General features: G+C 34.5%; 1 protein-coding gene across 3 annotated transcripts in view; it reads left to right on the forward strand.

Annotated features, from left to right (window-relative positions):
- Window positions 1–12,205, forward strand: part of NRIP1 (nuclear receptor interacting protein 1) — a 104,424-nt gene that overhangs the window by 39,446 nt on the left and 52,773 nt on the right. For all 3 annotated transcript variants that reach the window (XM_037742523.1, XM_017539798.2, XM_037742527.1), the window contains one exon: window positions 11,339–11,461. The gene's annotated coding sequence lies outside the window, so the exon portion shown is untranslated. The remainder of the gene's footprint in view (window positions 1–11,338; window positions 11,462–12,205) is intronic.

Raw genomic sequence — 12,205 nt, forward strand, 5'->3', positions numbered from 1 at the left:
GAACAGTTCTTCAGTCTTTTACTTTAAGGATGCTGGCATTTTGGAATACCATGTTGACCTGTAATTTTGTAGAATATCTTTACCTTTAGGGTTGTCTTCTGTTTCCTCATGATTAAATTAGATCCTTATTATAAATATTGAGCGGGAATATCACAGAAGTGTTGCTGTGTTGCCTCTCTGCATCCTGTTCTGTGGCACAGTTTCATTTTGACCCATTACTGTTGATTTTCTTTGGGATTACTTGATTAAGATGGTGTCTGCTAACTTTATCTACTGTGAAATTACTGGTTTCCCCTCTGTAATTAATAATTATGTTGCATGCAGGTGCTTTGAAACTATGTAAAACCTTTCCTGATTACAGTTTTAGTTAATTTGTATCAGTGTGTGCTCATGAGCCTGTTTTATTTAGTGAGCTGTAATCCATTACTATTGTTACTTATTTTGGTGCTCATCTTGTCCCTGATTTAGCCAGTGGGATCCCCTTCAATATCTTTTTGACGTGTCATCCCTTGATCATACTGATATCTCTAATTTCATTCCAATCCTATAGGCTTCAATTATGTTTCCTTTCCTTTTTGTACCTCCTCTTAAACAGTGAGAAACCTGACTACCGTGATCCTTAGTGTTACTTCATTTGATCATTCCCCATTTGATCACTACATACATGGGGAATGATCAAATCTACCCTTTCTCTTGTCCCTCACCCTGCCCGCTAGTTTTACCTGAGCCTCAAAGCCCCTTCACATGAAAGCCCCTCTCACCTCACATTGGTTGCTACATTGCACACCACAGTGCATCTTTTGCACCCTTCTGCTCCAGCTTGGGCATTGATACCCAGTACTGGACCACTCCTGTGCAAGGACTTCTCTATCATCCTGCTCACATCAAACCACCCTTTTTTAATTTATTGGATGCAAAATGACATCTTACTGTTTTTGATTGCGTTTCTTTTGTTGCTAATAAGGTTAGACATCTTTTCATTTCACCGTTGGTGTATTCTTTCATGAAATGCTAGTTCATATCTTTTGTCCATTACATACTTAAAACTGTACATTAAATACCTTTATGTCTTAATTATTTAAGTTTTAAAATAACAAATATAATAACAAGTACAATACGGATCTAGAGCTTGGGCTCTAATTCCCCATACCATATGATTTCTTCCATTCTACAGTGACACTCACCTCATTCTGCTTGAGCTCTCAGACACCCCTTATTAGGGCTACCCCCTTTGCATTATGCCAATTTTTAATTAAAATGTTATGGGACACACACACACACACACACACACACACACACACACACACCCTTATTAGGGCTATCCCCCCTGCATTATGCCCATTTTTAATTAAAATGTTATGGGACACACACACACACACACACACACACACGCATTCTGGATACTAATTTTGTTTCTTTTTGTTTTTGTTTTGAGACAGAGTCTCTCTCTGTTGTCCAGGCTGGAGTGCAGTGGCATGATCTCAGCTTACTGCAGCCTCCGCCTCCTGGGTTCAAGCAATTCTCCTGCCTCAGCCTCCCTAGTAGCTGCAATTACAGGTGGCCGCCACCACGCTCAGCTAATTTTTGTGTTTTAGTAGAGACAGGGGTTTCACCATGTTGGCCAGGCTGTTCTCCAACTCCCGACCTCAAGCAATCCATCCACCTCGGTCTCCCAAAATGCTGGAATTACAGGTGTGAGCCACTGCACCCAAACCCCAGTTTTTTTGTCTGTGTTTTTTGGTGTTGTAGTTCATTTTTCATCTTCTGTTGTATTTGTTTGTGAATGAAGTTTTAAATTTTAATGCATTTGAATTTATGAATCTTATGCTTTACATATAGTTAACCCTTTCTGTGTGTCTTAAAGAAATGTTTCCTACTCTGAGATCATAAAGATATTCTCTTATACTTTGTTTTAAAAATATTAAAGGTGTGCCTTTTCTATTTAAAACTTTAATCCCTCTGAAATTGATTGTTCATGTGTTAGCAGGAATCCACTTTTGCACCAGTTGTTTCAGCACTATTGAATGATATCTCCCTTCTCTGGTGATCTAAAGTCCAACTTTTGTCAAATATTTTCTGAGTGATGGTCTACTTCTCCAGCCATCAATTTGTTTGTCTCTTTTCCAGGAGCACACTAGCTTAATTTTTAGCACTTTATGATAAGTTTTGGTGTCTGGCATGGCAAGTTTCCTACTCCAATCTTTTGGTGGTAGGATGGTTCCTTTTTCATGGGCTTTTGCTACTCAATGTAGATTTTAGAATCAACGTATTAAACCTTTTGAATTTTGATAGACATTGCATTAAAGGCATTTGTTCAATTTGGGAATAATTTTCATTTTATGATACTGAGTATTTATAATGAACATGGTATGTCATTCCATTTAGATTATTTAGGTTTCATTGTTAATATCTTCTAATATATTTTATTTATATTGAGCATGCAGTATTTACAAGTTACTTTTATTCCTAGGTATGTTTTGCTGTTGGATAGTTTTTAAATGTTATTTTCTGTTTGTTACTGGTGTATAAAAATAGTTATTTTTTTTTAAGGGCATTCTTCCATTTAGCTACAAATAATTGAATATTAACAAATTGTTTTGATAAATGTGACATAACTTCAAAAGCAGACAAGTAAGATTAAAAGTCTAAGTTTTTACCCCTAAATTACTTTTGGTGTTTTAATAAATACCAGGTGAATAGTCATTATTATGACATTATTGAGATATAATTTACATACCATAAATTCACCCATTTAAAGTGTTCAGTTCATAGTTTTTATATTCACATAGGTGTGTGACTAAACCACAATATTCTCTACAGTTTCATGATCTTCAAAAGGAACCCCATACCTGTTAGCAGTCACTCTCCATTTCCATCCTTTCCCAGCCCAATCCTAGACAACCACTCATCTTTCTGTCTAGATTAAGTTGCCTATTCGGTACATTCCACAGAAATGGCATCACACATCATTGTTAGTGATGGCCTTCTTTCACTCAGCATAATAAAGTTTGTCTATGTTGTAGCAAGTATCAGCACTTCATTCCTTTTTGTGACTAAATAATATTTTATTGTATGCATTTGTCATATTTTATCTACTTGCCAGTTGATGGATATTATGTTTTCATTTCCCTTCTGTGATTACATATGAATGGAATTTCTGGGTCATGTAGTAACTCTCTGTTGCCTTTTAAGGAACAATCTCTTCTCCTTAGTGGCTACACCACCTTTTACATTCCCACCAGTAGTGTATGAAGAAGGTAAATAGTCGTCTTAATTCTACCTTTGCATTCTTCAAGGAGTAATTGTAATACATTAGGTTTATCTTAAAGTATGATTATTATTTTAAACAATGAGAGAAGTGTCAATGCATTTTAAATCAGACTAATTTTTTTTCTTCAACTTTTATTTTAAGTTCCGGGGTACTTGTGCAGAATGCACAGGTTTTTTACATAGGTAAACATGTGCCATGGTGGTTTACTGCCCAGATCAACCCATCAGTTAGGTATTCAGCCCAGCATCCATTAGCTGTTCTTCCTGATGCTCTCCCTCCCCCTGGCCCCTCCCCCCAACAGGCCCCAGTGCGTGTTGTTCCCCAGCAGTGTGTCCATGTGTTCTCATCATTCAGCTCCTACTTACAAGTGAGAACATGCAGTGCTTGGTTTTCTGTTCTGGCGTTAGTTTGCTGAGGATAATGGCTTCCATCCATGTCTCTGCAAAGAACATGTTCTCGTTCCTTTTTATGGCTGCATGGTATTCTGTGGTGTACATGTAGCACATTTTCTATATCGTCTATCATTGATGGGTATTTGGGTCGACTTCGTGTCTTTTGCCATTGTGCATAGTGCTGCAGTGAACATACATGTGCATGTGTCTTTATAATAGAGTGATTTTTATTCCTTTGGGTATATACCCAGTAATGAGATTGCCAGGTCAAATGGTATTTCTGCCTCTAGGTCTTTGAGGAGTTGCCACAATGTCTTCCACAATGGTTGAACTAATTTATACTCCCACCAACAATGTAATGCATTCTTTTTTCTTCAACAACCTTGCCAACATCTGTTGTTTTCTGATTCTTTAATAATCACCATTCTGACAGGCATAAGATAGTATCTCATTATGGTTTTGATTTGCATTTCTCTAATGATTAGTGATGTTGAGCTTTTTGTGTATATATTTGCTGGCCGCATGAATGTCTTCTTTTTAGAAGTGTCTGTTCATGTCCTTTCCCTACCTTTTTTTGTTTGTTTTTTCGCCCACCTTTTAATGGAAATTTTTTTTTTCTTGTAAATTTGTTTGTAACCTCTGGATGTTAGACCTTTGTCAGGGCATCAGACTCATTTTAAATCAATTTATGATTTTGTATGCAATATATGTTTTTTATTTTTATATTTCATGACTTTATTTAGGTGTAATTTACATGTATCAAGAAATCCATCCACTGTAAGTGTTCAGTTTGAAGGTTTTGAGTCAGTGTACTCAGATGTTGCAGCCATCAGCACGGTCCAGCATTAGGACATTTTCATTTCTCCACAAAGTTCCTTCACTCTCATTTTTAATTTCTGCTCCCTTCTCTTGCCCCAGAAGGTGATCTGCTTTCTCTACATACAATTCAGCTTAAGACATTTCATATATAAATGGAATTATACAATATAGATATCTTTTGTATTTAGCCTCTTTTACTAAGAATTAAGTTTCTGATGTTTATCCTTGGTTCCATGAATAATTAGTTCATTTCCTTTTTTTTGTTGGTTACCACTTTATGCTTGTCTTTACCAGTTGATGAGTATTTGGTTTGTTTACAGGTTTTGGCTATTATGACTGATGTTGATATCGTCATTTGCAGACAGATTTTTTGTGAGCATATATTTTCATTTCTCTTGGTTAGATACCCCAGTGTGAAATTAGTGGGTCGTTGCAAGTGGATGCATACACATGTGTTTAACTTTTTGAAAAACTGCCAAACTGTATTTCAAGTAGCTATGCCATTTTTACATTCTCACCAGTAGTGTAGGAGGGTTTCAGCTTCTTCCTGTCCGCCCCAACCTTTGATTTTTTTGTCTTAAAAAAAAAAAAATTATAGCTATTCTAGTGAGGTGTAATGTGATCTCTTTGTAATTTTATTAATATTTCATGTGTTTAATGGGTAACAATGAGCATCTTCTTGTACGTTTACTAAACATTCATATGTCTTCTTTGGTGAAGTACTTTTATATCTTTAGTCCGTTAAAAAAATTTGGTTAGTTTATCTTATTGCTGACTTCTAAGGGTTTTAATATATACTGTATACTATATCTTTATCAATTATATGATTTGCAAATATTTTCTTCTGTGGTTTGCCTTTCAATTTAATGATGTTCCATTTTTTTTAATGGATTGTCCTTTTGTTTTCCTATTTAAGGAATCTTCTGTAACTTAAGCTCACAAGAGTTTATCCTATTCCTTCTTCTAGAGGTTTTGTTTTAATTTTTATAATTCAGACTATAATCCATTTTGAGTTATTATTTCTGTATGTTGTGAAATACAGGTTTACACTGATTTATCTGTTTATTTTCACATATGTATATCTAACAGTACCAGCACCATATATTAAAAAGACGATTCTTTTAATTGCAGTGGCACATTTGTCGAAAATCAAATGACTATGAATGGGAGTTTATTCTGAACTCTATTCTGTTTCATTACCTGCATGTGTTATCTTTATGCCAGGACCAACAGTGTTGGTTACCATATAGCTTTATAGTAAGTTTTGAGATTAGATAAGTTTAAATCCTGCAGCTTCATACTTTTTCAAAGTTATTTTACTATTCTTGGTATTTTATACTTTCATATGTATTTTAGGATCAATTTCTAGAAAAAAATGATGGCATTTAGATAGATCAATGTAGAGAGAATTGACATCTTAACAGAATTGAATCTTTCAATCAACTGAAGCTTTGTTTCAATAAACAAGCCTTTTAGTTTTCCTCAACAATGTTTTGTAGTTTTGAGTTCACATATTTTGCATTTTTGTTAAATTTGTTTTGTTGTTGTTGTTGTTGTTGTTATTAAGATGGAGTTTCATGCCTGTTGCCCAGGCTGGAGTGGAATGGCGTGATCACAGCTCACTGCAACATCCGTCTCCAGGTTTCAAGCAATTCTCCTGTCTCAGCCTCCCAAGTAGCTTGGAATACAGGCATGTACCACCATGCCTGGCTAATTTTGTATTTGTAGTAGACACAGGGTTTCACTATGTGGCCAGGCTGGTCTTGAACTCCTGACCTCAGGTGCTCCACCCACCTCAGTCTCCCAAAGTGCTGGGGATTACAGGTGTAAGCCACCGCACCTGGCTGCTAAATTTATTTCTAAACTTTATTCTTTTTGTTACTCTTGTGACCGAATGGAATTTATTTTTGGATGGCTTGTGGCTAGTATATAAGGAGCGCAGCCGGTGTGGTGGCTCGTATCTGTAATCCCAGCACTTTGGGAAGCTGAGGCAGGCTGATCGCTTGAGGTCAGGAGTTCGAGACCATCCAGGCCAACATGGTGAAACCCCATCTCTACTAAAAAAAATACAAAAATTAGCCGTGCACAATGGCATGCACCTCTAATCTCAACTACTTGGGAGGCTGAGACAGGAGAATTGCCTGAACCCAGGAGGCATAGATTGCAGTGAGCTGAGATCGCACCACTGCATTCCGTCTGGGCAACAGAGAGAGACTCTGTCGAAAGAAAGAAAGAGAAAAATGGAGGGAGAGGGAGAGAGGGGGAGAGAGGGAGGGAGGAAAGAGAGGAGAGAGAGGCAGTTGATTACAGATTTTGTCATATGCCTTTCTAAATGTTTAAATTAATTATTGTGGGTTTCTTATAGGGTCCTTAGAATTACTGACACACAAGATCATGTTAGCTGCATGTAATTTTAACTTCTTCTTTTTCAATCTATATATCTTTGTATTCGCTGCACTGAGTAGATATGAGATATCATTGTCTTCTTCAGATCTTCGGTGGGGAAAGCATTCAGTCTTTCACCATTATTATGATATTAGTTGTAGGCAGTCACCTTAGAAAGGAAAGATTGTTTCAAAACTGAAACACTTAATGTATATTATTAATAGAGTAAAAGACTAAAGCCCACATGATTATCTCAGTCAATACAGAGAAATCATTTGACAAAATCCAACACATCAGTGATAAAAGCAAACAAACAAAACTCAAAAACTGTGCATCAAGAGGAGGGAATAGTGGCTATATTATACTATAGTTATATAGTAATTAATAGTGGAAGACGGATGTTTTTTTCCTTTGTAAAATCTGGGGACAAAGCGTTAACGTCTGCCCTCACCACTTCTATTTAACTCTGAACCGGAAGTTCTAGCCATATTGTTTCTCATTGTAGTGTTTATGCAATGTATTTTGGAGCATGTGGAAATATTAAGGGAAAATAACCCCAACTCCTTTTCCTATCATCTAGAATTATCACTGTTAGCATTGTGTTCTCCTTCCCCTCAGTGTGGTGTGTATATATGTGTGTGGGATAACACACTAAAAAACAAATTTGAGATCGTATTTTATGCTTATATCTCTGACCTAATGTCTTACCATTTATTTCCTTGCTCATTACTACCTACTTTGGTCATCTCTCAGTTTCTTGAGGAGGCACGTCCTTTGCATATGCTATTTCTTTTATTGGAAATTCTCTCTACTTTATTCTTTGTATGACTAGGACCTTGTCTGCTTAAATGTCATTTTCTCAGGGAAGCTTTTCCTATTCCTTATCACTTTATGTAAAGTAGCTTCCTCTCTACTTCTTGCTTTAAAATCTTCAATTTTTTTATTTTTTATTTTTTGTTTTCTTCTTGCCTCTTTCCCATGGGAACTGCGTTTGTCATATTCATGCTGTAATTCCAGCACCTAGCATAGTGTCTAGCCTTCTAATATGTTTGGCAATTTGTTCAACTCAGATGAATAGTATCCTGCTTTCTTAGCATTGTATTCTGATAATTTTACCCACAATATTAAATACTCTTTGAAAACATTTAATGATTTCATAATATTTCACAATATAATTATGATGCTATTGAAACATCTTCTTCATTAGACATGCTTTTGTTGTGATTCAAAACACATCTGGCATATTCAGTTTCACTGACTTGGACTGAAGGCTAATTTACCCATTTATTAATATAGGAAAACTTTTAAATATTAATGTTAGAGGAATTTATTTTCTTTTGTTGATTTTATTTAAATATTCTTTTAATTTATCTTTTGTGTGGTTATATATTTGTCTCAAAAGGAGTATAATAATGTTTTAGTACAGACCAACCATTAACATAAATAATTTGTAGTTTCCTCATCTACAAACTGAAGATAATAATAATCACCTTATAGGTTTTTTTTTTTTAAAGATTATATCTGTAAAAGGCTTATTGTTATGTCTGAGACATAGTAATTGCTCAGTAAACCATAGTTATCATTACCTGTTAAGTCTCTCAGTTCTGGGAATGTGACAAAATATCAGATACAAATTGTGGGCTTGGAATACTTTTAACTCTTTACATGGAAAATGTGGGTCCATTAACTTCATATGCTAGTACCAAATGTTTTGCATTACCTGAATTCAGACCACTGTAGATGAACAGTAGTAAAGAATAATCAGAATTTATGTTCCAGAGAACTGCCAAGGCCCTGTCTTTTTCCAAAATAATGGGATTTGAATTCTGCCTCAGCCTCTTATTAGCTTTGTGACTTGTGGTAATTTAAATTCAGTTTCCTCATCTACAAACTGGAGATAATAATCACCTTAATAGAGTTTTTTTTAAAAGATTACATCTGTAAAAGGCTTATTGTTATGTTTGAGACAGTAATTGCTCAGTAAACCATAGTTATCATTACCTGTTAAGCCTCTCAGTTCTGGGAGTGTTGGTAAGGGTAGGAGCTATAAGGATTCCTTATGTGTCATCAACAGATAATGGCCAGCTCATTAATAATGTTTCTCTAAGTTGGGCACAGTCGTGCACACCTGTAGTTCCAGCTACTTGGGAAGCTGAGTTGGGAGAATCAACTAATAATAATAATAATGTTTCTCTAAAGATATTTTCTTTTATCCTTTTCAGGAGTGGGTAGTTTTCTTTATAAAATATGCCAGTTTGTAGGGTTTCTTATCTATATACCTATACCAAAAAAAGATTTAGCCCACCAGTTCATATTTTAAAGTTCCAGTAGTAAGTTAGATTCTTTGACATCAATTCATAGATTACTGTTTGCAGCATTTTTAAATATAGTTATGATTACTTTCTTGTTCCAGCTTTAAAGTGAAAGGTTATAATCTTTTGTTAAGAAGGAAAAAAGGTAATTGATAATTAAACAATTAAATTCTACTGGAATTTCAGTGAGTTAGTAGATAATGTTGACAAGAGGAAGATGGGCTTTCCTTGAGTATTGCTTCAGAGAGTGGGGATTGGAGACTTCAGAAATTCCCAAGGTCCCTGCTGCATTCTAATAGGAGTACTAATGTAATTGCAAATATGGTTATTGTTAAATTGACCTGTGAATCACTTCCTTCTAGGTAGACATAAAGAGGGCAAGTGATTCTTTCCTACTCTTCCTAGAATTGCGTGAGTCCAAGATCTATAATTTGGGGCATATGACTTAACCAGTCCTGCTCAGCATCTGTTGCTCCTGTATAAAATGGAATCTCTGGTCATTTCACTGAGTTGTGAAAATCAAACACAGTCATGTCCATGAAAGCGTTTTATAACTGGTAAAGCATCACTCACTCAATTATGCTCCCATTCATGTGTCAGCCTGGCTCTTTCTCATAGCTACTTGGTAGGGTGTTGCTGGTGGCCATGTGATAGCCCAGAATTACATCTGTAATGTGCACTGCCTCTTAGGAGTTTTATAGTTTTATTAGGGAGTGGACAGTTTTAGTTTTTTCCTACTAATATGATTCATTTGTGTTGTTTATTAGAAAAGTAATATGTACGTGTTTACTGTAGAGAAATTAGAAAATAAATATCAGCAAAAATAATAATAATTACCTCTAAATGCAGAAATACTGCATTTACTTTTGTTTAAAACAAAAATTCAATTAAGCTGAAATGTTTCCCGTTTTTATCACTTAATATAGTATATAATTTCATATAATTTAATTTTCTTGTATAATATTTTAATGACTACATAATATTCCATGATGTAATATGCTATAGTTTATGTAACTATTTCCTGTTTTTTATTTTGACATTTTATGGCTATATACGATGCAGTGCACTATATAATAATATGTATTTTGAACATCCTATGGCTAAATATTTATACCTGTCCTCCATGATTTTTTAAAAATTAGGATAAATCTTACACGTGGAATTGCTGCATCAAGGGGCATATAAGATGTTAAAGCATTTAATTTTTGTTACAGTTTTATCGAGGTATAATTGATCAATAATAAACTGTACATATTTAAGATATAGTTTGACAAGTTTTGACATATGCGCACACCTGTGAAACCATCATTACAATTAAGATAAAGTTTCTTTGAAGTCCTACCCTTTGGCATCCTTCATCCCCAGGCAGCCCCACTGACCTGTTTTCTTTAATGATAGATGAATGTGCATTTTGTAGAATTTTATCCAAATGGAATCATACAAAATATGTTTCTTTTTTATCTGGATCCTTGCACTCAGGGTAATTATTTTGAAATTCATCCATATTTATTTTACATATATGTGTGTGTATTCTGTTTGTTACTGAGTAGTAAAATTATATGATATGGATATACTATATAATTCATTCACCCATTGATGGGCATTTCAGTTGTTTCCAGTTTTTGACTTTTAAAAATAAATCTTCTTTGGACATTGTTGTGTAAATCTTCTTATGGATATAGGGCATTTGATATTTCTTACCAATTTTTTTGCTGCAAAGATTACATACTTGGTATTTTGAAACTGAAAAAGTTTCATATAAGAAAAACTAAAGCCACTCTTTTTTTTTTTTTTTTTTTTTTTTAAGAAATACATCTTTAGGAGGATTTATAATTTTTGGATGTAAATTAATGTAGCACAGCACACTAAGAAATTTGAAATTAGCAAAGTTTAATAAACCCATTCTAGCAACTATAAGCCTTTTTTATGGCTTATTTTGTTGAAGCAGCTACTTTTATTGATTATTATCTGGAAAGCAAAGACCTGTTACGTTCCGTTAATGAACCAGCATTCATGAACAATTGATATTTTTCTGGCAAATCACTACTTTTGCATTGAATTTGAACAAGAAAATGAGTGGGATAAGTCGAACTTCATCAAAACATATTCCAGAATCTGGTTTGGAATAGATACCAAACTATCTTTTCCCTCTTGTTAAGATGCACACTTGACTGAAGGAGGACGGGGAATCTGAAGACTCCAGATGACCTCAAAGCTACTTTTCAACAGCCTTCTCAGTTTCCTTTCTCAGAAAGCAGAGGCTTAAAGCCTGGAGACAGATGGTGAGAATTTTTTTTCCTGAGTTCTTAAGGCTTAATCATTATGACTTTAATATATTTCAGACAATTATTTCTCAGTTATAAATTAGCTTATAATTCGAAATGTTATATGCTTCATCTGTGCAAGTTATTTCGTCAGGCAGTATGGTTTAAAAAATGAGTAAGATACAACCCTTCCTTTAAGGAACTTATATGGAAAGGATAAATGTAAATAAATAAATGTAATCTAATAATAAAAGAGGTAAATCATGTAAAAGAAATGTAGAAAAATATTCTTGAGAATTCAATGTGTATATTACTTCTGGAGAGAGGAATTGGGAAGCTTGAAAGAAGAAAAAGCATTTTTGTTGATAATACTTAATTTGTTTTTATCAAAAACCAGAGAAAATCGACAGTTAATATAAAGCCTGAAATAGCAATCCCTGATTTCAGATAAAAAGTTAATTACCGTTTTGAGGAAGGATAGAAGCATGTTTGATTATTGTGCGTTTATTATAGTATAGGCCAGTGATTACTTTTGGAATTATGTAAAATTCCTCTTACAAAGGAAAGAGCATTATTAGCATTTCTGAGAAATGATAAAGTAATTGGATTAAATTAACACAAGTAGGTGGGCAGAGCAACAAAGGAGACGATGAGTGAGTGGTTAATTCTACTTGGATTAACACTCCTGTTTTCTAGTAAAGCTACAACCTAAATGAATTCCTCATGTCTTAAGCTCTTGGACCTTATGCTGCTGATTTCTGG

This window comes from Cebus imitator, unplaced genomic scaffold, assembly GCF_001604975.1.
Source record: "Cebus imitator isolate Cc_AM_T3 unplaced genomic scaffold, Cebus_imitator-1.0 Scaffold7, whole genome shotgun sequence".
Taxonomy (NCBI): Eukaryota; Metazoa; Chordata; class Mammalia; order Primates; family Cebidae; genus Cebus; species Cebus imitator.